Source organism: Mauremys mutica, unplaced genomic scaffold (genome assembly GCF_020497125.1).
Source record: "Mauremys mutica isolate MM-2020 ecotype Southern unplaced genomic scaffold, ASM2049712v1 Super-Scaffold_100191, whole genome shotgun sequence".
Lineage (NCBI taxonomy): Eukaryota > Metazoa > Chordata > Testudines > Geoemydidae > Mauremys > Mauremys mutica.
Genome location: NW_025423284.1, coordinates 120,944 through 146,082, shown reverse-complemented (window position 1 = coordinate 146,082; position 25,139 = coordinate 120,944). Strand labels below are relative to the sequence as shown.

At 50.3% G+C, this 25,139-nt stretch overlaps 1 non-coding gene across 1 annotated transcript; it reads left to right on the top strand.

Moving 5' to 3' along the window:
• Positions 1 to 11,616: 11,616 nt before the first annotated feature.
• Positions 11,617 to 11,698, top strand: TRNAS-GCU. Its single transcript has one exon. It is a non-coding gene; the product is annotated as a tRNA-Ser (tRNA).
• The last annotated feature ends 13,441 nt before the right edge of the window (positions 11,699 to 25,139 follow it).

Genomic DNA, 25,139 nt, shown 5'->3' with positions numbered 1-25,139 from the left:
TTGAAGGCTAATTCAGTCAGGGTGGATGTGGTCCTCTCCCCATAATTGATGGGGAGGTGTCAATACCAAGAGAGGGAAAATTGCTTTTGTCGTGACCCAGCTACTCCCAGTCCTTATTCAAGCTCAAATTAATGGTGTTAAGTTTGCAAATCAATTGTAACTCTGCAATTTCTCTTTGAAGTCTGTTTCTGAAGTTTTTTTGAATGGCTACTTTCAATTATTGGGTGTGTATGTGTAAATGTGCTATTGACTATACAAGTCCTATATGGTCTCGTGATCTGGATTCCTGGTTTTCACCCAGGCGGCCTGGGTTCAATTCCCAGTGTGGGAACAATGCAGAGCTTTTGCTCAGAGGGGAGGCAGGAAATGAAAGGAATGGGAAGGGATCCTGCCAGCAGGGGAGTTGGACAGTGTTGGAAGGGGACCCCAGAAGTGGGGGTGGGGCAGTGGTCTGGGGGGAGATGAGGGAAGGATCCCAGCTCTGTGGGAAGTTGACATTCTGGAAAGCACAGGCCTGGAATGGAGGGTGGGAAGAGTGAGTGTGTCCCTCTAAACTCACCACCAGCAGACTTGGAAGAATTACGTATTTGTTGGTAAATGTCAATTTCTTTGTAAACACACAACCCAATGGCAAAATCTTTCCATCGATAATCATCAAAACTAACAGATGGGCAAAGTAAGAAACATGTTGCTTGAGAACTTATCCTGTTCTAATCCTCTAAGGTTCCCTTTTGCCTTAGGCACCACCACGTGGGCATTTCATATCCCTCCTCAGTTTCACACAGACACACAATATCCTTTGCACAGATCCATGAATAGCAAAACCTCCCTGTGTCTATTGTCTGAGCCAGGGCATTCGATTCCACTGAAACCTTCTCTCCTGCAATGGCAATGGTCAGACAGAGGGAATGTGTCCACCTTCCCCCTGGCAGTGAGATATTCACTCTCCTCTTCATGCTGCTGTTGTTATTCCATGAGTCATCAAGGATGGAATAAAAAGTTGAGTTTACTCCAGGTTGAGGAAAGAAAGGAGCCACCAATGCCCTCAAAAATCTCAGTGCCCAGAGAAAACCTGCCCCCTGTTATTGGAATCACAGAGGTGCTGGCGATATGATGGGAAAAGGGACTGTCTGAATTGCCAAGGCAGGGAATGAACAATCTACAGCAACATCATTAACCACAAACACACTCTAATCATGCTTCAGACAGTAGGGAAATGGGCAGGAATTCTTGCTGTTCAGCCATGGCCACACGTACAGAGCTGCACAGCAGTGAGTGTGCTGGGGAAGCTGGTCTGAGCAAACAATTGGAAATGACCCTTCAGTGAGAACAGAACCAGAGTGTAGAAAGGCCCCTGGGTTAAGTGGTTGTGGCTGAGGCCTTAGGGAGCTGGGCTAGAAAACCATGGGTGTCTTTCTGTGAAGGTTTGATCTTTGCCAGCTTGGCAAGGCTGGTGTGTGGTGTCTCCATGACATGTGTGGGCACCACTGTTACAGCATTTACAGCTCTGGTTTTACGGAGTGCTCACTTCTCTTGTGCTATAGTTATCCTTCTGGCTTCAGATGTCTGGCAACCTTGGTGGATCAGCGTACGCCATGTCGATCGATCTTGTGCCATGATTTCCCAGGAGGTGATATCGATATCCAGGGACTTAAGAGAGGCTTTCAGCGTGTCTTTGTATCGCTTCTTTTGTCCCCCGTGCGATCGCTTTCCTTGAGACAGCTCACCATAAAAGAACTGTTTGGGGATGCGGTTGTCTGGCATCCTTACAACATGGCCTGCCCAGCGTGTCTGGGCTTTCATGAGCAGCGTGTAAACTGACGGCAGGCCTGCTCTGGAGAGGACTTCTGTATCTGGCACCTTAACCTGCCACCGGATCCTCAGAAGTCTGCAGAGGCAAGTCATATGGAAGTGGTTCAGTTGCCTAGCATGCCTCCTGTATACAGTCCAAGTCTCACTGGCATACATCAGGGTAGTTAGCACTACTGCTCGGTAGACTTTAAGCTTTGTAGCAAGGCTTATTCCACGGCGGTCCCACACGTTGGTCAGCAGTCTGCCAAATGCAGAACTTGCCTTGGCGATTCTGCAATTGACCTCGATGTCAATTGTCACTGCACGAGAAAGGGTGCTGCCAAGGTATGTAAATTGGTCCACTGCTTGCAGCTTTTGTCCCTTCACTGTGATGGTGGGCTCTTGGTATTGGGCTTTTGGAGCTGGCTGGTGCAACACTTCGGTTTTCTTTATATTGATGAGAAGGCCGAAGTTGTCACATGCTGCTGCAAATTTATCCATACTAGCTTGCATTTCCTGCTCTGATCCAGCATTCAGGGCACAGTCGTCAGCAAAAAGGAGCTCTCGTAGCACAGTCTCCTTTATTTTGGTGACAGCCTGGAGTCTTCGCAGGTTGAACAGTTTCCCATCAGTCCGGTATCTCAGACTGATTCCCAAGGAACTGTTCTGAAAGGCGTCTGACAGCATGGCTGAAAACATTATGCTGAACAGGGTCGGTGCCAACACACACCCTTGCTTGACACCGTTTGTGACGGGAAAGGCCTCTGAAGCTTCTCCGTCGTCCAGAACACGAGCCGTCATGCCGTCGTGGAACTGACGTACCATCAGGATAAATCTGTCAGGGCACCCAAACTTCGACATGATGTGCCACAGACCTTCACGACTGACAGTGTCAAAAGCCTTGGTAAGATCCACGAAGATGGTGTACAATTCGCGATTCTGCTCTTGACACTTCTCTTGGAGCTGTCGGACTGCGAAGATCATGTCCACAGTGCCACGCTCTTTACGGAAGCCGCACTGTGTCTCGGGTAGTAGACCCTGTTCCAGATGGTCAATCAGGCGATTCAGCAACATTCGTGCAAGGATCTTACCTGCGCTAGAAAGCAGTGATATTCCTCTATGATTATCGCAAACTTTTCGATTCCCTTTCCTCTTATAGAGGTGTACGATGGACGCGTCTTTCAATTCCTGAGGAATGGACCCTTGATTCCAGAAGGACTGGAACAGCTGAGTGAGTTTGTCAACAAGCATTGCACCACCATCCTTACAGATTTCCGCTGGAATCGCATCAGATCCTGAGGCCTTGCCACTGGACAGCTGGCTGATGGCCTGTAGGGTTTCAGTCTCTGATGGTGGAACGTCCAGGCTGTAGTTGATATCCGCCTGGAACAATCTGTCAATCTCCTTGTTATTGATGGAAGATGGGCGGTTCAGTACGGATTGGAAGTGCTCAGCCCAACGCTGTAGAATCAGAGTCTTCTCAGTAATGAGAGTTACACCATCTAAGTCCAGTAGAGGGGAACTCCCTGAAGGCCGAGGTCCGTACAAGGATCTAAGGGCTTCGTAGAACCATTTGGCATCGTTCCTATCAGCAAACTTCTGGATTTCATCTGCTTTGGCACTCAACCAGGAGTCCTGCATCTTGTGAAGCTTGCTCTGTACAGTCCTACGAATGTTGTTAAAGGCATTTTTCTTAGCTGTTGACAACGGGTCATTCTGATAAGCACGGTGAAGGTGGTGCTTTTCAGCAAGTAGAGCCTTGATCTCTTCGTTGTTTTCATCAAACCAGTCCTGCTGTTTCCTGTGTGAGGGTCCAAGAACCTTTAGTGCAGAAGAGTGCACAATATTTCGAAAGTGTTCCCAGTTCCTCTCAACATTTTCCTCTAATTGCAGCTCTGAAAGTTGGTTACTAGTGAAGCTGCTGTGTTGAGGTTCCTCAGTTTACTGACGTTGATCTTTTTCATCACAGCTTTATTTCCCTGCGGACGTCTCTTTGGCTTGATGTGAAGGCTTAATTTAGAGATAAGTCTATGATCAGTCCAACAGTCAGCACTTGGCATGGCCTTGGTCACCCTTACATCCTGTCTGTCTTTCCTCCGCACGATGACATAATCAATGAGATGCCAGTGCTTGGAGCGCGGGTGCATCCAGGACATCTTTTTGCGAGTGGGCAGGCGGAAGATGGTATTGGTGATGATCAGATCATGAGCCGCACATGTCTTTAATAGTAGTAGGCCATTGCTGTTGCATTTGCTGATTCCATTTTTTCCAATGATGCCATCCCAGGCAGAGTGATCGGATCCTACTCTCGCGTTGAAATCACCAAGTAGAATCAGCCTGTCGGTGGGCCTAACAAGACCCAATGGCTGGAAGATGAAAAGAGACAAATTCCTATTACAACTAAGGCACAAATATTCAACAGCAAGGATGATTCACCACAGGAACAAGCTACCAAGGAAAGTGGTGGATTCTCCATCTCTTGATGTCATTTCATGAAGACTAGATGCCTTTCTGGAATGTGTTTGCCCCAAAAGTAGCTCTTGTGTCATACAGGAGGCCTGTGATATGCAGGGAGTCAGATTAGATGCTCTAATGGTCTCTTCTGGCCATAAAGTCGACTAATTTCTAAAAAACTGAGTGTAGCATTGGGAGCAGCGTCTGATGTTTCCCTGTCTAGCCGGCTCGCTGCCTAGAACGAATGCTCCTTGAGTGGGGTGATCCACAGGGAGTAGCTCAAACCTCCAAAGTGCCTGGCCAGGGCAGGACATTAGCACAGCAAGGGAGGGGTGTGGCAGTGACATCACAAAGGCCTTTGGCAGGACCTCAGACTATTGGTCCAAGGTGGTGGGGAGGTGGTGACCTCACAGAGAGATGCTGACATCAGCCAGGCAGGACAGGGGCGAGGGGCCAGGGAAATCTCAGAGACCCCTGTGGCTTTGCGGCAGCAAGTCTCCTTCTCCAGGTCTCTCTCTGAGGACTGAGGGAGTATTCGGGTTCACGGACGTGAGCGCCAGGAGGAACCTCTTTCGAGTTTTCTCCTTCCCTTTTAGTGATTTTACTAGAAAACAGCCGTCCCTGTTTAGAAGGTAAGAGCCTCCTGGAGGTTTGAAACCTGTTCAGTCTGATCCATCTGTTGCAGGGGAGTGCTCTGCAGCTCCCACTGTGGGAGGTCCACTCAAAAATGTGGGTCTGAAATAGTGCTCGGGCAGTGATCCCCACTAGTGACCTGGGCCCTCCTTTGGGCTCTCTGGTGAGAACCCTCAGCCTCCCGTCCTCAGTCTCTACCCTGATTGGCTGAGCAGGGGGTTATTGACAGGGAGGAGACTCAGGTCCTTGTTCTCTTTTAAGACCAAGGAAATAAGTCAGAACCAGTTCTATGTTTGATGAATTTTGCTGCTTCTCTGCATTAATGGTCTCTGAGCAGTTCATGATTCTCTCTAACATTGCAATTCTCCTCAAATACTTGCTGAATAATTACTGTCACTGTTGTTGGTCTGGAGCTCATCACAGAGCACTTTATTCAGGTCATTCAATGTCTGAAATTCAAGATCTGATGGTTAGGTTGTAAAAGCAGCGAAGAGTCCTGTGGTACTTTATAGACTAGCAGATGTTTTGGAGCATGAGCTTTTGTGGATGAATACCCACTTCATTGGATGCATTTAGTGGAAATTTCCAGGAGCAGGTATATTGAAAATCAGGGCTCTTGGGTCCTATTCCCAACTCTGCCACTGACTGGCTGTGTGACCTAAGACAAGTCAATTCTCCTTTCTCAGCCTTAGCTTCTCCCTCTTTTGAGTAGGGATAATAATGATCCACTCCTGCCTACCTCACGGTGGGTGGAGGCAGGGCCGGCTCTAGGTTTTTTGCCTCCCCAAGGAAAAAAAATTTGGCTGCCCCCACCCCAGCCCTGGGCTCCCCCCCACAACCCTTGCTGCCCCAGCCCTGGGCTCTGCCCCCCACCATCTGCACCCTCTGCCGCCCCAGCCCTGGGCTCTGCCCCCCCCACCAGCACCCCCCTGCCACCCCAGCTCTGGGCCTCCCCCCCACCCGCACCCCCCTGCTGCCCCAGCTCTGGGCTCTCCCCCACCCCCACACCCTCCTTCTGCCCCAGCCCTGGGTCACTGGTAACTTGCTCCCATGGTGGGTCATTCAGCAGGAATTTTGAACACAGACAGGACTGGTTCCCGCATGGTTACAGAACTGCTGTAAAGTGGAACAATTTTCAACTTGTGTGATTGGAGGAGATCTGGATGCGTATTATAAGACTGTCCTCCATAAATGAGGAAAAGTTGAGGTGCCTTTATTATTCTTTGTTTCTATGGGGAATTTGCCAGTGCAATATCACTGTCTTCCTTTTAAACAAACAAAACTAGAAAAAAAATGGCAATCACTGTTGAAAATAGCAATTCCAGTCCTAAAAACCACTGGGAAGCATTTCTTGCTCAATTTTATCTAGTAGGATGCCCCTGGAACAATGGGATCGAGAAACCTGCATCACTGAAAGTGCAGCCATGGAGACACCACACACCAGCCTTCCCTAGCAGGGGCAGGGGGGCGAGAAGGGACGTCATCCGAGCTCCCTGCATCCAGGTCACGTTCCTCAGCCGGGCTGCGTCAGGGGAGGGCAGAGAGCAGCAGCTTCTGATGCTCCCCTCACAGCCTAGCCCAGATGGGGAAAGTGACCAGGACGCATGGAGCACATAGTGCTGCTCCTCGCTCCCCCCAGCCCTCTGTGGGGCCACGGAGGAGCATTGGGGCAGGGGAGAGCAGTGAGCACCTTTGCATGGCCACACGGTGCCCTTTGACCCCCTGGAGCCCTGGGCGGCTGCCGGGGGCCCCACCCCTAAGGCCGGCCGGGCTCCCCAGCACGAACAGCAGAGACACAGGGAGACTGGCCACCCACTGAGCAGAGGTAGCCTGGGCGGCTCGTAATGGAGGCTCGGGGGGGCTCAGGCTCCCCAAACCTTGTGTTGCCAAGGGGGCAGTGGGGCCCATGACTAGGGGCCCTGGCCAAATTGGGCCCCCCTGGGAAAGTCTCCCCCATATTGGTCCCAGGGCTGGAGGAGCTCCCACTCCCTGCTACGGCCCGGGGGCTGCAGCAGGGGCACAGAGCTTCTCTGGTCTTGGGGCCGCAGCGGGGCCGGGGTAAAGGAGTGACAGGGTGGGGCCAGTGGGGGAAGGGGTGGAGCAGAGGTGACAGTGGGTGGGGCCGTGGGTGGAAGGGGTGGAAGGGGGCGGCAGGGCCCGCTTTAGGAAGTGCGGAGCCCAATTCGAACAGTTTTGACGGGGCCCCGGCAGGGATGACTTAAAAAAAAAAAAAAACTTAAAAAACCCCACCTTTCATTTCTTACATGTATTATTTACTTTCCATGACTAGATACATAATAACAAAATTATATATTACTACATAATATTGTATATGGCTCTTTTCTTACTCCCACTTGGGTACTTTCTACCAATATCTCTTGATCTCTTGCCCATATTGATAGAAGTCACCACATTCTAAAAGAATATTAATTATAGATTTTCACTTTCATATTAGGAAAATAATTTGTTTTGATAGTTGTACAACTGATTTTCTTCAATAATGTTTATTTTATGCCCCCTCCTTCCCCCCAGCACTGCCCAGCCCCATGGAAACACTGCCCCCACCAGCGCCGCTCGCCTCGCAGAAACAAACTCTCCTTCCTCAGCACCACCCCATCAAAACAGCTGTGGGCCAAAGAGGAAGGTTTGAGGGGGAGGGGGGAGAAACGGCACCCATAGGCAAAAAGAAGTATTCCATTCTATGCATCCGAAGAAGTGGGCTGTAGCCCATGAAAGCTCATGCTGAAATAAATTTGTTAGTCTCTAAGGTGCCACAAGTACTCCTGTTCTTTTTGTAGATATAGACTAACATGGCTGCTACTCTGAAACCTGGCACACATAGGGTGACCAGATCACAGCAGTAAAATAGGACCCACCCCCTCCCCGCTCTGCCCCACCATCACACTCCTCTTCACCCCCTAGTCCCCTACTGACTTGCTGCGTCCCTCCTAGTCAGTCCCCCACCCACCACTCGCCTCCTTTCACTTTCTCCCTCCCCTGCCAGAAACCCCCATACCCGCCCCTAAACCCCCTGCTGGCTCACTGCTCACCTCTGTGCCCACCTGCCACTTGCTCACCCGCTCGCCCCCGACTCGCTGCTGCACACCCCCCCCCCCCGCAGTATATAGCCTTATTCAAAGACCCAGGGGTCACTATATTACTGCACACAGCACTCAATCAATGCAGTTGTAGATAAATCTCTGCATTATGCATTTTTGTATAACTTTTACATGACTTTGTATTGAACCTTAGTAATATGTTATAGCAGGCCCCTAAGGTAGTGTAATTAAGGTAAAAGAAAAATGTCTTTTTGCTAGAAGTAGAATAAGATCTTCTCTCCACTTTGTAATCAATTGCCCTATTGAATGAATGAATGAGGTGTGAATGAGGAAGGTGTGGAAGGCAGCACCTCCAGACAGCTGCAACCCTTGGAGAGGGACTGGGAGCCAGACCAAGGAGCTTTGCCCAGGGCTGAGTGGGACGGAGTTTGGGTGCTGGGTGCAGGCTCCGGACTGGGGTGCAGGAAGGGTGGAGGGGTGCAGGCTCTGGGAGGGCATGCGGAGGGGTGGGTGCAGGCTTTGGGACAGAGTTTGGGGGCTGGAGGGTGGTGTTGGGGGGAAGGGACTGCCATGTGGCTTCCTTCCTCCCCTGTTGTCCCTCACCATAGCCTCAGTGGGGGATGGAGCTGACCCTTTCCCAGTGTTTGCAGGAGTGGTGGCTGGGGGGAAACCCAGTCAAACTCTGTTTTTACTCTTTCGCTGATGGGTCACTTAAACCCCTTACAAACTCCTTCCCGCCTCTCTCACTCCCCTTTTCTACTGGGCTTGTTTGATCTTACAAATTAGACAAATTAGAGGATTGGGCCAAAAGAAATATGATGAGGTTCAACAAGGACAAGTGCAGAGTCCTGCACTTAGGACGGAAGAATCGCATGCACTGCTACAGACTAGGGACCGAATGGCTGGGTAGCAGTTCTGCAGAAAAGGGCCTAGGGGTTACGGTGGACGAAAAGCTGAATATGAGTCAACAGTGTGCCCTTGTTGCCAAGAAGGCTAATGGCATTTAGGGTTGTATAAGTAGGGGCATTTCCAGCAGATCAAGGGATGTGATCATCCCCCTCTACTCAGCACTGGTGAGGCCTCATTTGGAGTACTGTGTCCAGTTTTGGGCCCCACACTACAAGAAGGATGTGGATAAATTGGAGAGAGTCCAGCGGAGGGCAACAAAAATGATTAGGGGGCTGGAGCACATGACTTATGAGGAGAGGCTGAGGGAACTGGGATTGTTTAGTCTGCAGAAGAGAAGAATGAGGGGGGATTTGATAGCTGCTTTCAACTACCTGAAAGGGGGTTCCAAAGAGGATGGATCTAGACTGTTCTCAGTGGTAGAAGATGACAGAACAAGGAGTAATGGTCTCAAGTTGCAGAGGGGGAGGTTTAGGTTGGATATTAGGAAAAACTTTTTCACTAGTAGGGTGGTGAAGAACTGGAATGGGTTACCTAGGGAGGTAGTGGAATCTCCTTCCTTAGAGGTTTTTAAGGTCAGGCTTGACAAAGCCCTGGCTGGGATGATTTAGTTGGGTTTGGTCCTGCTTTGAGCAGGGGGTTGGACTAGATGACCTCCTGAGGTCCCTTCCAACCCTGAGATTCTATGATTCTATGATCTTTTTGGTGGAGCCAGATGAAAACCACAAACCCCAATGAGAGCAACAGGCTGGAAGACTAGACTGAACCCACCACCCAGCCTAGTCCATCCCAGAGCCCAGAACTGAGGGCAAATGTCCCCTCACCCCCAGGCCACCTGCTTCCACTCCTGGCCTCTCCCAGCGCTGCCAATGATTCTGTGTGGCTGCATCGGGTGGGATTTCAAGCAGACCCCACGAACCCCCGCTAAATTCACCCCTGTTTTGGGACCACTCTGCACCAAGAGCACCTACCTTCCCTGCCCTAAAGCTGCTGGATGGCTAGAAAGCTGAGCTGGGCATTTGATTGATCTAGAATATTATCATGCCCCCCCCCCAAACCCTTAATATCCACAAAGCTTTAGGGGGGGCTATTCCACCCCAAGCCGGTCTATTTCATTGTTGCAGGGCAAACGAAGGAGCCATAGTTTAATGGAAATATTCATCCCCTACAGCGGTCTTGCAGCAGGGAAAGCAGAGTTGATGGGAAGGGAACTGGTTTGGACAGGAGCCCCCGTCCTCCTCCTTTGCAAATAATTTGGAGAGGGGAATCTGATCACTCAGTGCCTCAGTTTCCCCTCCTGCGGGGGGGGGGGGGAGGGAGATAAAAGTCTCAGCCTGCCGTGTTGCAGACCTTTCGCATTCTCCCCTCTTGATGTATTTGATTTCCTCCTCCAAACCTCCCTCTCTCTCACCTGGAGTTCACAGCACTAAGTACCGGCTCGGGGCTTTTTTCCTGGGTTACATGATCCCAACTTTAGTTTTGAAACAGACACAGGCAGGCACAGACTCACCCTCAAACAGCAACACCACGTAAACCACAAAACCAGCCCAATATTACAACCCTTGGGGAATCGCAGGGTCAGACACTCACCGCTGGAAGGGTGCACTGCAGAGATTCCTGTCTGCCACAGACCAGAAGCTCCCTCGGCGTCTCCTCCAGGTGAGTGCTGGGGGAGGGGGAGGGGGAGGGGGAGGGGAAGGGGAAGGAAGGCTGCAAAGCACATGTGCCTTCTCCCCCCTCCCCCCTCCTGACCTGCAAGTACAGCCAGGGGCCCCCTCTGCCTCAGCCGGCCAGCGTCTCTAGTTGCCTAGCAACAGCTGCTGCTTCCGGGAGACGCAGAGCTTTGCTTCCGGGAGAGACGCTACAGAGCGGGGGCCCTGTCAGGGGCGGGGCCCGATTCAGGGGAATCAGCCAAATCGGCTTAAGGCCGGCCCTGGGGGGTGGAGCCACACACAGAAGTGGGGGGGGGGCAGGGTTCCGGTGCTGGGGCCCCCGCACTTGTTCTCCCTTTCCCTGGGCTTTGGCATCACTAGCCCCTGCTTAGCGAGTAGGGGTCAGTGGTCCCCAAAATGTGGGGCGTGACTCCTAGGGGGACACAGAGGAAGATTGATGGGGGCACCTCAGGGCCTGAGCCAGCCCCCATGGAGGGCAGGGAGGGAGCAACACTCAGCCCCACTCTGTCCCAGCTCTTCCCCAGCCCCACCCTCAGCCTGGGCCCCTGGCTCCCAGCCCGGCCTCGACCCCCTTACCCCTGTCCGCACCCCTCTCCCCAGCAAGCAACGGCCCCACTCCCAGCCCCGGTTCTCGACCACGGCTTCCGAGGGGCCACAGCCATGGATACGAGGGCGCAGTGTGAAATGTTTGGGGACCACTGGGCTAGGGTGACGTCCTCAATCACTTCTCTGCCGTCCAATGAGAGCGATTCCTCCCCCACCCACCCCTCCGTCAGGACGGCCTAGGTACGTTCTGCTGCCCTTCACTCGTACAGGAAGGAGAATAACATTTCATTCCACTCAATGCTAAAGTGATTTGCAATCCACCACCATCCCAAACTGGTCATTTTGGGGAAGCGGCACCACCATGCTGCATAGCTAGGCAGAGTAGGGGTGTCTGTGCAAACATGGCCTGTTCCTGAAGTCTTCCCCCAGCTCCTCACTAGATGTGAGCGGGGAGCTCATTCAGACCCTGCTTACGCTTAGTATTTAAAAACTCCTTAGTGGCCCTCTCTCTGCCGGACTTAGATTTCTCCTCCTGTCCCTGTCTTAGCAGCTCAGATGAGGTGGCTGAGTGGTTAAGGTGGTGGACTGCTAATCCATTGTGCTCTGCACGCAGGGGTTCAAATCCCATCCTCATCGGATGCATTTAGTCTTCACCTTCTTTTATAGACAACCATCTCCCGCCTTGGTACAATGACAGATCCAGCAATGTTGCTTCTTGCAAACAAAAATCTGCTCAGAATCTCAGCTGCCCCCCCCCCTCTTCAAATAAAATGTCTAAATACCAGATTTCTAAAAAAATTCTCTAGTCCTGCATTTCTTAGTTTTTATCTCAAAGGGAACAGCCTCATAATCTCCCCCCAAACACCCTGGGACCTCCCCAAATAATTAAAATACCCCCAACCTGGGCAAGGCCACAACAGTGAACCAGAGCTAGTGTCTAGGCCAAGCTGTTCTGAAGGAGACAACTCAACCATTTTCTCCCTGCTTCCCTTGGCAAAGTCTGACTGAGAAAAAATTCCCCAAACTGAAAATTTTCTGCTGAAAAACCACTACTAGTCTGTTTGGGGACTTTGGTTTGAATGTATTATTATTATTCTCTTCTGATTTCTGAATCAATTTTGTCATCCAGGTGTATTTCCAGCTGTTGAGTTGTGGGGGAGAGAGGCCAATTCATAATGTCTCTACCCCCCTTTTCATAGTTTCTTCCAACTGGCTAGGAAGTCCCTTTGCTAGGATGTGAGTCAAGCAGTGTCCATTGTCGCTGCGCTATCTCGGAGAAGTCTGCATTGTACCCGGTTCCTGGGATAGTCCTTGGGAGTGTGGATCCCTTTAATGGGCCAGCAGCGGGTCTGGCTCCTCCATTGTCACACCTGAAAGGCTGGTGGTGGGCATTTCCTAACCTCATCTCAGTAACACACACAGAGCAGAACTTCCCAGCCAATGCTACACACACAATCCAACACAATAGTAATGTTCAACAGACCAAGACTTTTGAAAAGATACCTCATCAGGCAGACTTTGTACAAATTGTATCATCATTATATGAGAGTGGTGAATATGGGGCTTCCAGGGTGCTGCTTTGAGCACAACATGCCACACCTGGGCTGACATTGCAATGGAGACGTACCCTTAGAGTCCATCTCTCCTGGGATAAAGATGGCAGTGTGGCCGGCCTGGACCATCTGACGTGGGCTCATGAAGCTAAAGCTGAGAGGCTAAAAACTGTGGTGCGGATATTTGTGTTCACACTGAAGCCTGGGTTCGGAAACCCTCACCCCTCAGGGGGTCTCAGAGACTGGGCTCAAGCCCATCTGTCTGCACTGTAATTTTATAGTCTTGCAGCTCAAGCCCCATAACCCTGAGTCAGCTGACCCTGGCTTTTTGACAGGTGCCCTGGGTGTGTTAATCACAGTGCAGACATAACATTAGGCTACGTCTCCAGTGCAATGAAACACCCATGACTGGCCCGTGTCACATTAATCAGGGTCATGCGGCTTGGGCTGTAAAGTTGCAGTGTCCGTGTCTCGGCTCAGGCTCAGTCCCCTGCTCCAGGAGCCCAGAAGGTTGGGAGGGAGTTTAGCAAGTGGAAATGGTAAAACCGCAGGGGAGTATTACCCTGGACTCATGGCATTTCTCCATTGGTCTGTCTGCTCTGGGGCAGGGACAGAAACACGTCCTGCTGCTTTTGTTATTTCAAAGGGCGGGTTAGGATTTTCATTCTCAGACACAGTGCACAAAACAGGACTCAACCCTCCGCATAAACTAAATGAGCTGCCCACAGATTCTGGCAGCCACAATGAGCATCTGGTGTGAGAGCTCAGACCTGCCCCTGTCCCAGAGGGAGGGGGTCATCCATGAGGGGACTGGACCACTGACCTATCAGCTCCTAACTCCCAAACTTTCAGTAACTCTATCCTCAGTGCCTGTGAGTGTAATTTAAACCATAAGAAAAACCACACTAGGCTAGACCGACAGTCCATCTAGCTCTGAATCTTGTCTTCTGACAGCAGACAATACCAGGTGCCCCAAAAGCAACTCAGTAAGGTACCACTGGAACTTAAACCCAGTATCTCCTGTATACAAAACAGGGGTATTAGCCAGCTAAGCCATGGTGCCTGCAGTTGCTGAAGGGATCATGTCTGCACACACCTGACTCTCTGCCAACCTCCATCTGGGCCTGACAAGCTTTGCTTGTGTTTGGATTCAGTAAAGCAGAGGAGCAGGGGAAGTTTTACTCCCAAGGTTCTTTGGACAGGTCTACACTACAAAATTAGATCGGTGTAACTACATTACTCAGGGGTGTGAAAAATTTACCTCCCTCAGCAATGCAGTTATATCAACCTAATCCCGGTGCAGATAGCGCTGTGTCAACAGGAGGGCTTCTCCCATCAACATAGCTTGGGGAGGGGCTTGGTTAGTGAAGATGAAGAGAATAGGTGGCCCATGGCTCTTGCATTTGGGGAGGCTGGGTGTGAGCGCTGGAAGCTCCCTAGAAGTGGGGGGCCCATTGGTGCCCAGACCATGGCACTGCCCCCCCCTTCTCCTCTTTCTGAGGCCCCACCTGTGCTCCCCCCTTACTCCTATTTGGCCACTTCCCAGCTCTTCCTCTTTGGCTGAGGACGGCTGATCCACCTTTCGCTCGCTCCTCTCCTCCCCCAAGGCCTTCCTGCCTCCTGCTCGTGCCTCTCCACCCCCTACCACAAGGTCTGCCCACCAGCCGCCACCTCTCTGACCCGTCCCTGCAACCCACCCTGCCCACCACCAACACCTCTCTGCCTCTTCCTTCAGACCTGTCCTGTCCACGTCTTTCTTCGGTCATCTGTTGTTATTCCATGAAACATCAAGAATGGAATAAAAAGCTGAGTTTACTCCAGGGTGAGAACATAAGAAAGGCCGTACCGGGTCAGACCAAGGGTCCATCTAGCCCAGTATCTGTCTACCGACAGTGGCCAATGCCAGGTGCCCCTGAGGGAGTGAACCTAACAGGCAATGATCAAGTGATCTCTCTCCTGCCATCCATCTCCACCATCTGACAAACAGGCTAGGGACACCATTCTTACCCATCCTGGCTAATAGCCATTTATGGACTTAGCCACCATGAATTTATCCAGTCCCCTTTTAAACATTGTTATAGTCCTAGCCTTCACAACCTCCTCAGGTAAGGAGTTCCACAAGTTGACCGTGCGCTGCGTAAAGAAGAACTTCCTTTTATTTGTTTTAAACCTGCTGCCTATTAATTTCATTTGGTGACCCCTAGTTCTTGTATTATGGGAATAAGTAAATAACTTCTCCTTATCCACTTTCTCAACATCACTCATGATTTTATATACCTCTATCATGTCCCCCCTTAGTCTTCTCTTTTCCAAACTGAAGAGTCCTAGCCTCTTTAATCTTTCCTCATATGGGACCCTCTCTAAACCCCTAATCATTTTAGTTGCTCTTTTCTGAACCTTTTCTAGTGCTAGAATATCTTTTTTGAGGTGAGGAGACCACATCTGTACACAGTATTCGAGATGTGGGCCTACCATGGATTTATATAAGGGCAATAATATATTCTCAGTCTTATTCTCTATCCCCTTTTTAATGATTCCTAACATCCTGTTTGCTTTTTTGACCGCCTCTGCACACTGCGTGGACATCTTCAGAGAACTATCCACGATAACTCCAAGATCTTTTTCCTGACTCGTTGTAGCTAAATTAGCCCCCATCATGTTGTATGTATAGTTGGGGTTATTTTTTCCAATGTGCATTACTTTACATTTATCCACATTAAATTTCATTTGCCATTTTGTTGCCCAATCACTTAGTTTTGTGAGATCATTTTGAAGTTCTTCAAAAGAACCTGGAAAGAAAGGAAACACCAACCCCCTGGCATTGCTGCTTTAGTTAAAGTGTTTTAACTAAACAGCTATTGAATGTCCTCCCTATGTCCCTTGTGTCCCCAGAGCACATCCATGCTAGCAGATCTTGGATGGCAACAGAGAGCAGTGCACTGTGGGTAACTATCCCACTGTGCAACTGGCTGCAGGATGTTTTGGGAAGGGTTTGCAATGCCTCACGGGCTGGTACAGCATCACATGATGCAGGTTTCTCTATCCCACCGTTCCATGGGCCTCTTACTAGATTACCAGCTGCTTTCAACTGCGGTGTGGAGATTGTGTGTGTGTGGGGAGAGACAGTGTGTGTGTTGGGGAAGAGTGAGTGTGTTGAGCTAGGTAGGAGCGGATCATTATTATCCCTACTTGAAAGAGGGAGAAGCTAAGGCTGAGAAAGGAGAATTGACTTGTCTTAGGTCACACGGCCAGTCAGTGGCAGAGTTGGGAATAGGACCCAAAAGCCCTGATTTTCAAACTAACCATTGGATCTTGAATTTCAGACATTGAATGACCTGAATAAAGTGCTCTCAGATGAGCTCCAGACCAACAACAGTGCACAGGAATTATTCAGCAAGTATTTGAGGAGAACTGCAATGTTAGAGAGAATCATGAACTGCTCAGAGACCATTAATGCAGAGAAGCAGCAAAATTCATCAAACATAGAACTGGTTCTGACTTATTTACTTGTTCTTAAAAAAGAGAACAACAAGGATCTGAGTTTCCTCCCTATCAATAACCCCCTGCTCAGCCAATCAGGGTAGAGACTGAGGCTGAATGTTCTCACCAGAGAGGCCAAAGGATGGCCCAGGTCACTGGTGGGGATCACTGCCCGAGCACTATTTCAGCCCCACATTTTTGGGTGGACCTCCCACAGTGGGAGCTGCAGAGCACTCCCCCGCAACACCCCCCCCTCCTGGTATTGGGAGGAGAACAGGAGAAAGGACAAAAGAAGGAAGAGACGAAGAGAAAGGAGGGAGAGATGGATGGAGGAAAAAAAGGTGAAACAAAAAGGACAAACCCTAATGTCCCCAGTGATTCTAAGGGACAAACTCCCAGGTGTGCAATAAAATTCTGCCTCCTTAAGCTCGTGTTTTGCATGCCCAGAATTCAACTGTCACCAGATGGATCAGACTGAACAGGTTTCAAACCTCCAGGAGGCTCTTAACTTCTAAACAGGGACAGCTGTTTTCTAGTAAAATCACTACAAGGGAAGGAGAAAACTCGAAAGAGGTTCCTCCTGGCGCTCACGTCCATGAACCCGAATACTCTCTCAGTCCTCAAAGAGAGACCTGGAGAAGGAGACTTGCTGGAGCAAAGCCACAGGGGTCTCTGAGGTTTCCTGGCCCCTCGCCCCTGTCCTGCCTGGCCGATGTCAGCATCTCTCTGTGAGGTCACCACCTCCCCACCACCTTGGACCAATAGTCTGAGGTCCTGCAAAAGGCCTTTGTGATGTCACTGCCTCACCCCTCCCTTGCTGTGCTAATGTCCTGCCCCTGGCCAGGCACTTTGGAGGTTTGAGCTACTTCCTGTGGATCACCCCACTCCAGGAGCGTTCGTTCTAGGCAGCAAGCCGGCTAGACAGGGAAACATCAGACGCTGCTCCCAATGCTACACTCAGATTTTCTGAAATTAGTCGACTTTATGGCCAGAAGAGACCATTAGAGCATCTAATCTGACCCCCTGCATATCACAGGCCTCCTGTATGGCACAATAGAAGGTCAGGGTAGGGGGGCTGAGGAGGTGAGCGGGCAGGCAGTGGCGGGGGGGCAGGTGAGCCGGTGGCTGGCCCCAGCTCACCTCCACTCCGCCTCCTCCCCTGAATGCCTCACCTCGCTTTCCCCCCTCCCCCTGCTAATCAGCTGTGCGCGCAGGAAGCCGTGGAGGGAAGAGAAGCTGTGTGGCGGCTTCGCGCTCAGGCCCAGCAAGGTGGAGACGGAGACGAGGTGAGCTGGGGCAGGGGGGCTGCCCGCACTGCAGCAGGTAACCCCGGGGGGGTCAGGTGAGCTGGCAGTGGGGGAAGAGAGCTGAGGAGGTGAGCGGGCGGGCAGTGGTGGGGGGTGAGTATGCAAGCTGGGGAGGGGGGAACGGAGGTGAGCGGGGGGGCAGGTGAGCCATGGGGACTGGAGGTCTGAGGTTGCAAGCGGGTGGGCATTGGCGGGGGGGTCAGGTGAGCTGGCGGTGGGATAGGAGAGGTGAGGAGGCGAGTGGGCGGGCAGGCAGGTGAGCCGTGGGGACTGGGGGTCTGAGGTCGCAAGCTGGTGGGCATTGGCGGGGGTTCAGGTGAGCTGGCGGTGGGGAGGAGAGGTGAGGAGGTGAGTGGGTGGGCAGGCAGGTGAGCCATGGGGGGTAGGGGACTGAGGGGAGTGGGCGGGTGAGCCGGCGGCATGGAAGGGGGGGGCTGAGGAGGTGAGTGGGAAGGGCTGGTGAGCCGGCAGCAGGGGACTGAGGAGATGAGCTATGAGTCGCTGGCTGACCTGTTCTGCTGATCTGGTCTGGCTCCCAGCCCCTCTCCAAGGGATGCAGCTGTCTGGAGGTGCTGCCTTCCACGCCTTCCTCAGTCCCACCTCATTCACTCCACAGGGCGACTGATTACCAAGTGGGGGGAAGATCTTATTCTACTAGCAAGAAAACATTTTTCTTTTACCTTAACTATACTACCTTAGGGGCCCCCTATAACATATTAGCAAGGTTCATTACCGCTGTTTTGGCGGGACAGTGCTGGGGAAGGAGGGTTTGTTTCCACGGGGTGGGCGGCACTTGTGGGGGGGTTGTTTCAGGGGGTGTAGGAGGATAGGGAACCACGGAAGATTTTGTTACGGCCTAGCTTAGGCAGTTTCGCTTTCTCAGCACCCGGTCATTGTAGGACACGGCATGCCAGTTCCAGCCTGCCATAACCGGCTGGAACCGCTGCGTGGAAAGCCCCTAGGCTGTTGGCCAAGGGGGCGGCCCCAGAGGGTGGAAAGTCCTTATTGCATTATGTATGAGCTGGCTTGCTGCTGTTTATATAAATATGAGCATGCTTTGTGTTTGCTTTTGGACTCCGTACCAGGCCGAGCTCCAGGGCGCTGGGTTTCCCGCCTCCATGACAGCAATGCTTGGAGTCTCCGTTGCAGGTGTGTCACTTTACCTTCATTAAAGCCAATAACTCACAGTGTGTGTGGGCCTCGTTCTTGCAGAGCACCCTGGGAGGGCCTACAGCTCCCATAGAACCTAACAGAAGAGAACTGGAATAGCTGAGGGAATTGATTCTATGACATCCGATTAGCCAGTGGGGTAAAACCAAAGTCCTCTCTGCATGGCTGGTGTGACGTGCTTTAATAGTAAAGGGCACCCAGCCTCGGGCTGTGACTGCCCTGCTCCAAGCAATTTGTCCTGAATTGATACTCTCAGCAGTGTCCTGCTAGAGGCTGCATTGTTACAGGGGTCGTCCGGGATTACAGCTGGGAACTCTCCGAAGTTCAGGATGCGCTTCCTCAGCTAGGGGAAGTATGTAACCCACACACCTCCAGGCTGTGGTGGTGTGTCCCAGCTAGTGGCACCAAGATCACTTAGAGGGAGAGATAAAACAAGTCTTCTCTACAGTCTTAGCTAGCAGCCAGGTGGCTTTTAGTTCATGCTGTGGAGGCCCATGCACTAAGCTCCTGAGTTCCCAGTTCGATCCCACCCACCGACAAGTCACTGACCCGGATCTGTCAGCGTAACAGACACAGCTGCCACCCCAAGAAGGAGAGAGCTGCCATGCCATACCCAGCCACGAAGAGGTGCCAAGCAGTGAGCTGACACCGTTCAGAGCTTCCTGTGACAAACTGCAAACTTTGGACAATAGCGGGGTGGTAAGAAGTGTTGCCCTCAAAGTGGCCTGGGTCAGAGCCCATGGGGGGTCCTGGGCTCCCCTGCCATCTGCTGCATCCTTCCACCCCGAAGGACTGAAACCCTGACCATTAGGCAACATCCCCATGAGCGAAGGCCATCACAAAACATCTGTCTTCGAAAGTTTGCAGAGGATGCGGGAGCAGAAAGGGGAGAGAGGATAAGGGTGGTTCTTGGGAAGAGGGAGGGAGGGAGCCTTATGGGAATGTCTTGTTTACCGCCATCAACCCAATGATCAGCTCACTGATGCCTAGAATCTTCCCTGACGTGTTGTAATTGATTGGATCTAGGTTTTAAAACAGTTACCACATTTGCAGACGGAGAAATGTCAGGGAGTTGAGTGGAAGGCCATTGCAAGCTCAGCTAATTAGGCAATGTGGCTTATGCCCCATCTAACAAGCTCCTTAAACAATAGCTCCCAGTTTTCATTCGCATTGTTCTGTTTAGTGTTTTTCTCCAAAACACTTTTACTAAACCTTTGGGTCAGCTTTGGAAAGTTGGCCCTTTCAGTGCACCAAATATACATATTGCTGGTGGGGACTGCCCTCTATTGGTCATCAGAACGGCCATACTGGATCAGACCAATGGTCTAGCCAGCCCAGAATCCTGTCCTCCCACAGTGGTCAATGCCAGGTGCCCGCGAGAGAATCAACAGAACAGGGAATCATCAAGCGATCCATCCCCCGTTGCTCATTCCCAGCTTCCGGCAAACAGAGGCTGGGGACACTTCAAGAGCATGGTTTTGTATCCCTGCCCATTCTGGCTAATAGCCAAGGATGGACCCATCCTCCATCAACTTATCTAGTTCTTTGGTGGACACTGTTATAGTCTTGGCCCTCACAGCATCCTCTGGCAAAGTTTCCCCAGGTTGACTGTGTGTTGGGTGAAGAAATACTTCCTTTGGTTTGTTTTAAACCTGCTGCCTATTCATTTCACTGGATGACCCCTAGTTCTTGTGTTATGAGGAGTAAATAGCACTTCCCTACAGATCCAGACTAACACGGCTATCCCTCTGATACTTCCTTATTTACTTTCTCCAAACCTGTCATTTTATAGACCTCTATCCTAGCCCCCCCTTAGTCATCTCTTTTCCAAGCCGAAAACTCCTCTGTCTTATTAATCTCACCTCACATGGAAGCTGTTCAAGACCCCTAATCATTTTGGTTGCCCTTTTCCGTACCTTTCCCAATTCTGATATATCTTTTTGAGATGGGGACCAGCTCCAGTATTCAAGATGTAGGCATACCACAGATTTATGCACAGGCAATATATTTCTGTCTTGCTAGCCATCCCTTTCCTAATGACTTCCCGACATTTTGTTGGCTTTTTTGACTGCCGATGCACATTGTTGCCTGATTTGGGGAGGGTTAGTAGGGACAGTGGAATTTATCCACTTAATTTAGTTTTATTTAATAATTAATTTTTCTAATTAATTAAGAATGTTAGTAATAATTAATAGGTATTAATTATATGGGTATGGCTCGCCAATATGTGTGATCAGAAGATAAAAGTTCGTCTTGAATCAGGCTTCACAGAATTTAATACAAGGAGATTGGGGTATAACAGGAATTTACACTGAGACAAAGTTTAGTCAAACAAGACCTTTTATTTAAAACCAATAAAACAAGAAGTAAATGTAAAATGTTAAAAGCAGTTTGATTACAAAGTTACAAAATATCACAGTTCTTTAAGAGATATGATATGATATGATATCTAATGCACTTTGCAGCAAATAGTACTAGAGTGAATTTCACACCTCTGCTAGAGGAAGTATAGTTATAAAGAAACTGGTTATGAATTAAACCCTTCTTAGCATAGATGCTTTAGAGGTGAAGTAGAAATTAAGAATTATTTCATACTTACAGCTGTGAAAGGACAGAACACTACGACTTATCAGTAGTTGACAGCTTTCGTAGGTGTAGGCAGGGTGAGGCGATGAGAATAGAAGGATGGGTGTATCGCCTGTCTTAATGGTGGATTGTCACACCTTTTATAGGGAGAAATCCTTCCTCCTATGCCCAAATTTGTCTTTCCCCCATGGAAAGGTGAGGGTACCTGTTTTCATTGGCTGACCTTTTGTGTGCGTACTAATGACAGCTATATAGTAGCTTGCGGGTGTATGTGTTACATTTGTGGACAAAAATACCCTCCTTTGTACCCTAACTAGGTGAAAGGTTAGTAAACATTCAAAAAGTCCCTAGACATTTGCGTAGGTTTGTCTCCTATTATTACTTTTCTGAGTAAGGGTCTTAAAGGTTGCTTTCAGCATCACAGAGGAAATAGGCCAGGATGTCTGGTTTAGAAGCTTCTAGGTATCTTGCGTTTACAGCTATTGCAAATTCTATTAATCTATGCAGCCTACACACTTTTATCAAAAAGACATTTTATACAGACCAACAGATTAATCCTCAGGGCTACAACATTGAGTAGATGTTTTCAGAGAAGTATCCACAGTGACTCCAAGATCTCTTTCTTAAGTTGTAAGAGCTAATTTAGACCCCATCAGTTTAGATGTAGAATTGGGATCATGTTTTCCCATGGGCATTACTTTGCATTGATCCACATTGAATTTCATCTGCCTTTTTGCTGCCCAGTCACTCAGTTTGGTGAGATCCCTTTGTCACACTTTGCACTCTCTTTTGGATGTAACTAATTTGAGTTGGTTTGTATCATCTGCAAATGTTTCCACCTCACTGTTTACCCCTTTTTCCAGATCACTTAGGAGTATGTTGAACAGTGCTGGTCCCTGTACAGACCCCAGGGGAACACCACTATTTACCTCTCTCCATTCTGAAAATCCGTCCCTTTCTTTCTTGCCTTTGAACCAGTTACCTATCCCAGAGAGGACCTTCCAACTTATCCCATTTTGCTTCTGAGCCTTTGGGGAGAGACCTTGTCAAAGGTTTTCTGAAAATCTAAGTATACTATATCCACGGGATCACCTTTAGCCACATACTTGTTGACTTCCTCAAAGAATTATAGTAGATTCGTGAGGCATGATTTTCCTTTACAAAAACCATGTTCATTCTTCCCCAATGTAAGCGGGGGCAGACTCACCCGGCGGCACCTCATGCTGGTCGTCTTGGGAATTAGCTCTCCAGCTGTCAGAGCACCCTCTGCAGGCCGGTGATCTGCCTTACCGCAGCTGGCCCCCTGTCCCTCCCAGGACCCCGGTGCCCCTTTTACCCTGGCAGTACCCCCTGGCAGTACCCCCACAGTTCTGGGTCTCCCCCTCCCAGGGGAACCCCCACCCACTATCCCCACTTCACCTCAGTCTTGGCTACTGCCCAGTCTCCATCCAGCCCCCGTTCACTGGGGCAGACTGCAGTATGAGCCACTCATCACAGGCAAAGGGGTTTGGATCTGCCGCCTCTGCTTCCCCCTGGGCTGCCCCATTGCAGCCCTGCACCTATTCAGCCTATAGTCAGGCCTGCAGCCTGGGGCTTTCCAGGCCAGAGCTCCCAGCTCCTCTGGCCCTTCCCCAGCCCTGCTCCCACTCTAGGTGTCTTGCTTGGGTCCCTGCAGCCAGGCCCTTCTCTCACTACAAGCAGAGGGAGACTGACTGGGCTCCTGGCTCACTGCCTCTTCTAGGGGCCAGCTGGGCCTGACTGGGGCATGGCCACAGCTGAGCCTGCTTCCCCCAATCAGCCCAGGCTCCTTGTCCCAGCCCCAGCCCTCTCCTGGGCTGCTTCAAGCCCCGCAGGGCAGGAGCAGGTAACCACCCGCTACACCCAGCAAATTCTGTTCACCGATGGGTCTAATCATTGGGCTCTACAATTCCACCCAATGTGCCTGGTACTGACGTTAGCCTCAGTGGCCTGTAATTGCCAGCTGCGTCTCTGGAGCCTTTTTCATACACTGCTCCAGCCAGGGACTAAAGGCTGCCCCAGACCTTCCCTTTCTCCCTTCTGGGAAATCAAGTTCAAGTTCTACAAGGAGCTAAAGAAGCCTCAACCCTGCATCTGAATTAATGTCACATTTCTCACTGCCCGACACAAACAAATGTCATTTCAATCCCAGGTGAGTCCACTTCAGTCATTCCTCAGCCCCATTCCTTCACCCTCCTGCCTTAGCTTAGGGCATTGCGCCACCCTGTGGGCGTTTCATGTCCCTCCTCAGTTTCACATACAGACACAATTTCCTTTGCCGTTCAAGGAACAGCAAAACCTTTCTGTGTCTCTAGTCTGAGCCAGGGCATTCAATTCCATTGAAACCTTCTCTCCTGCAATGGCAACGGTCAGTCAGAGGGGACGTGGCCACCTTCAGCCCTGAGAGTGAGATATTCACTCTCCTCTTTCTTCAAGCTGCTGTTGTTAGTCCATAAAACATGTACCATGGAGTAAAAAGCTCAGTTTATTCCAGGGTGAGGAAAGAAAGGAGCCACCAACTCCCCAAAAAATCTCTGTGCCTCAGAGAGAACCTGCCCCTGCTATTGGAATCACGGATATGCTTCAGCTACAATGAGGAAAGTATCTGCTCTCATGGGGGTATAACTCAGTGGTAGAGTGTTTGACTGCAGATCAAGTGGTCCCTGCTTCAAATCCAAGTGCTCTCTAATAAGCCTCTCATTATTTTATTTTTTTATTTTTTTTAAAAAAAGGGAAAACATTTTCATTTCCATTCTCCATTATGTTCAGGAGCTCCACTATATGGGGATGCTTGAAATGAATGTAACACTCAACATTTCACTGTCCAAATGCATAAAAACCTAGCAAACCTGTCCATCAGCTGAAATCAGTTCCAAGCCTCTAAGTGTCTAATTTATGTTTTCGTCAATTAAACAAAGGGATCATATGAATGTACATTTGCAGATCCCTCCTCTCCAGGGCTGTGCTGTGCAGAAGAACAAGACCCACATCCAGTTGGGGTTCAGGAGTCTGATGAGCAAAGGCCACTTGGTGCAGGCTAAAGTCACCAGCACTTTGGCTCCTTCCCATTCAACCAGCAGCTGGGACCCTAGGACAAGGCATGAGAAGAAGACAGTGGCGGTGAGCAGGAAAATAGCCACCAAGAAGTTGGCTAAAGCTATCAAGATCCCCAGGGAGGTCACCATGCCCATGTCTAGAATGTATTGACTGCAGCGGGGACCAAAAAGGCAGAGAAAAGCCCTCGAAAGTTCTAAGCTGCCAAGCCCCAGAAGGTGATCAAAATCCTACCTAAAATCAAGACAGGATAAGGCTAATGTAATCTCCAAAGCCAGGGCTAAGAAGGTAACACTGAGAAAGAAGTGGAGAGATTTCCATTGGGATGACTCCTGCTCCCGTAAGGGCTCTGTTATGAATCACCATGGACCACCCGGAGAGATCAAAGTCCTGCAGGACAAACAGCCCCATGGCCAGTATAATGAAGTGGTGGCAGTGGAGGGAAGTGCTGTGTTTTGTGTAACACCTGCCAGGTGAGTGCTGCACTGACAGGGCAGCTGCCCATGAGCTCATTCTCTTCGATCTGCTTCTGCTGTTATTTCAGAGCCGGCACTAGCGGGAGCGTGTCCCTGTCACTTCACCAGCTCTAGAACAGGCTCTGTCTGCAGCCCAGCTCTGATTAATCCCACTTTTTAATGTATTCCTACTGCGATACTTTCCCAGTTCTCTGCCTCATTCGAACATTCCGGTTAGAGACTGAATATGGGGAGGGATGGACTAATGTGTGTGACATTCGGTAAGTTGCCATCGTATGTGACTGAAACCTCTGGTGGAGGTGGGCAGGAGCCTGTTACACACATAAAATAGTTAAGTTTTACTAAACTACCTGCTACACATTCAAACCTTCCTGTACACACACAACAGAAATTGGGGCTCTGAGAAATGGCAACTTTCCTTTAACACAGATCT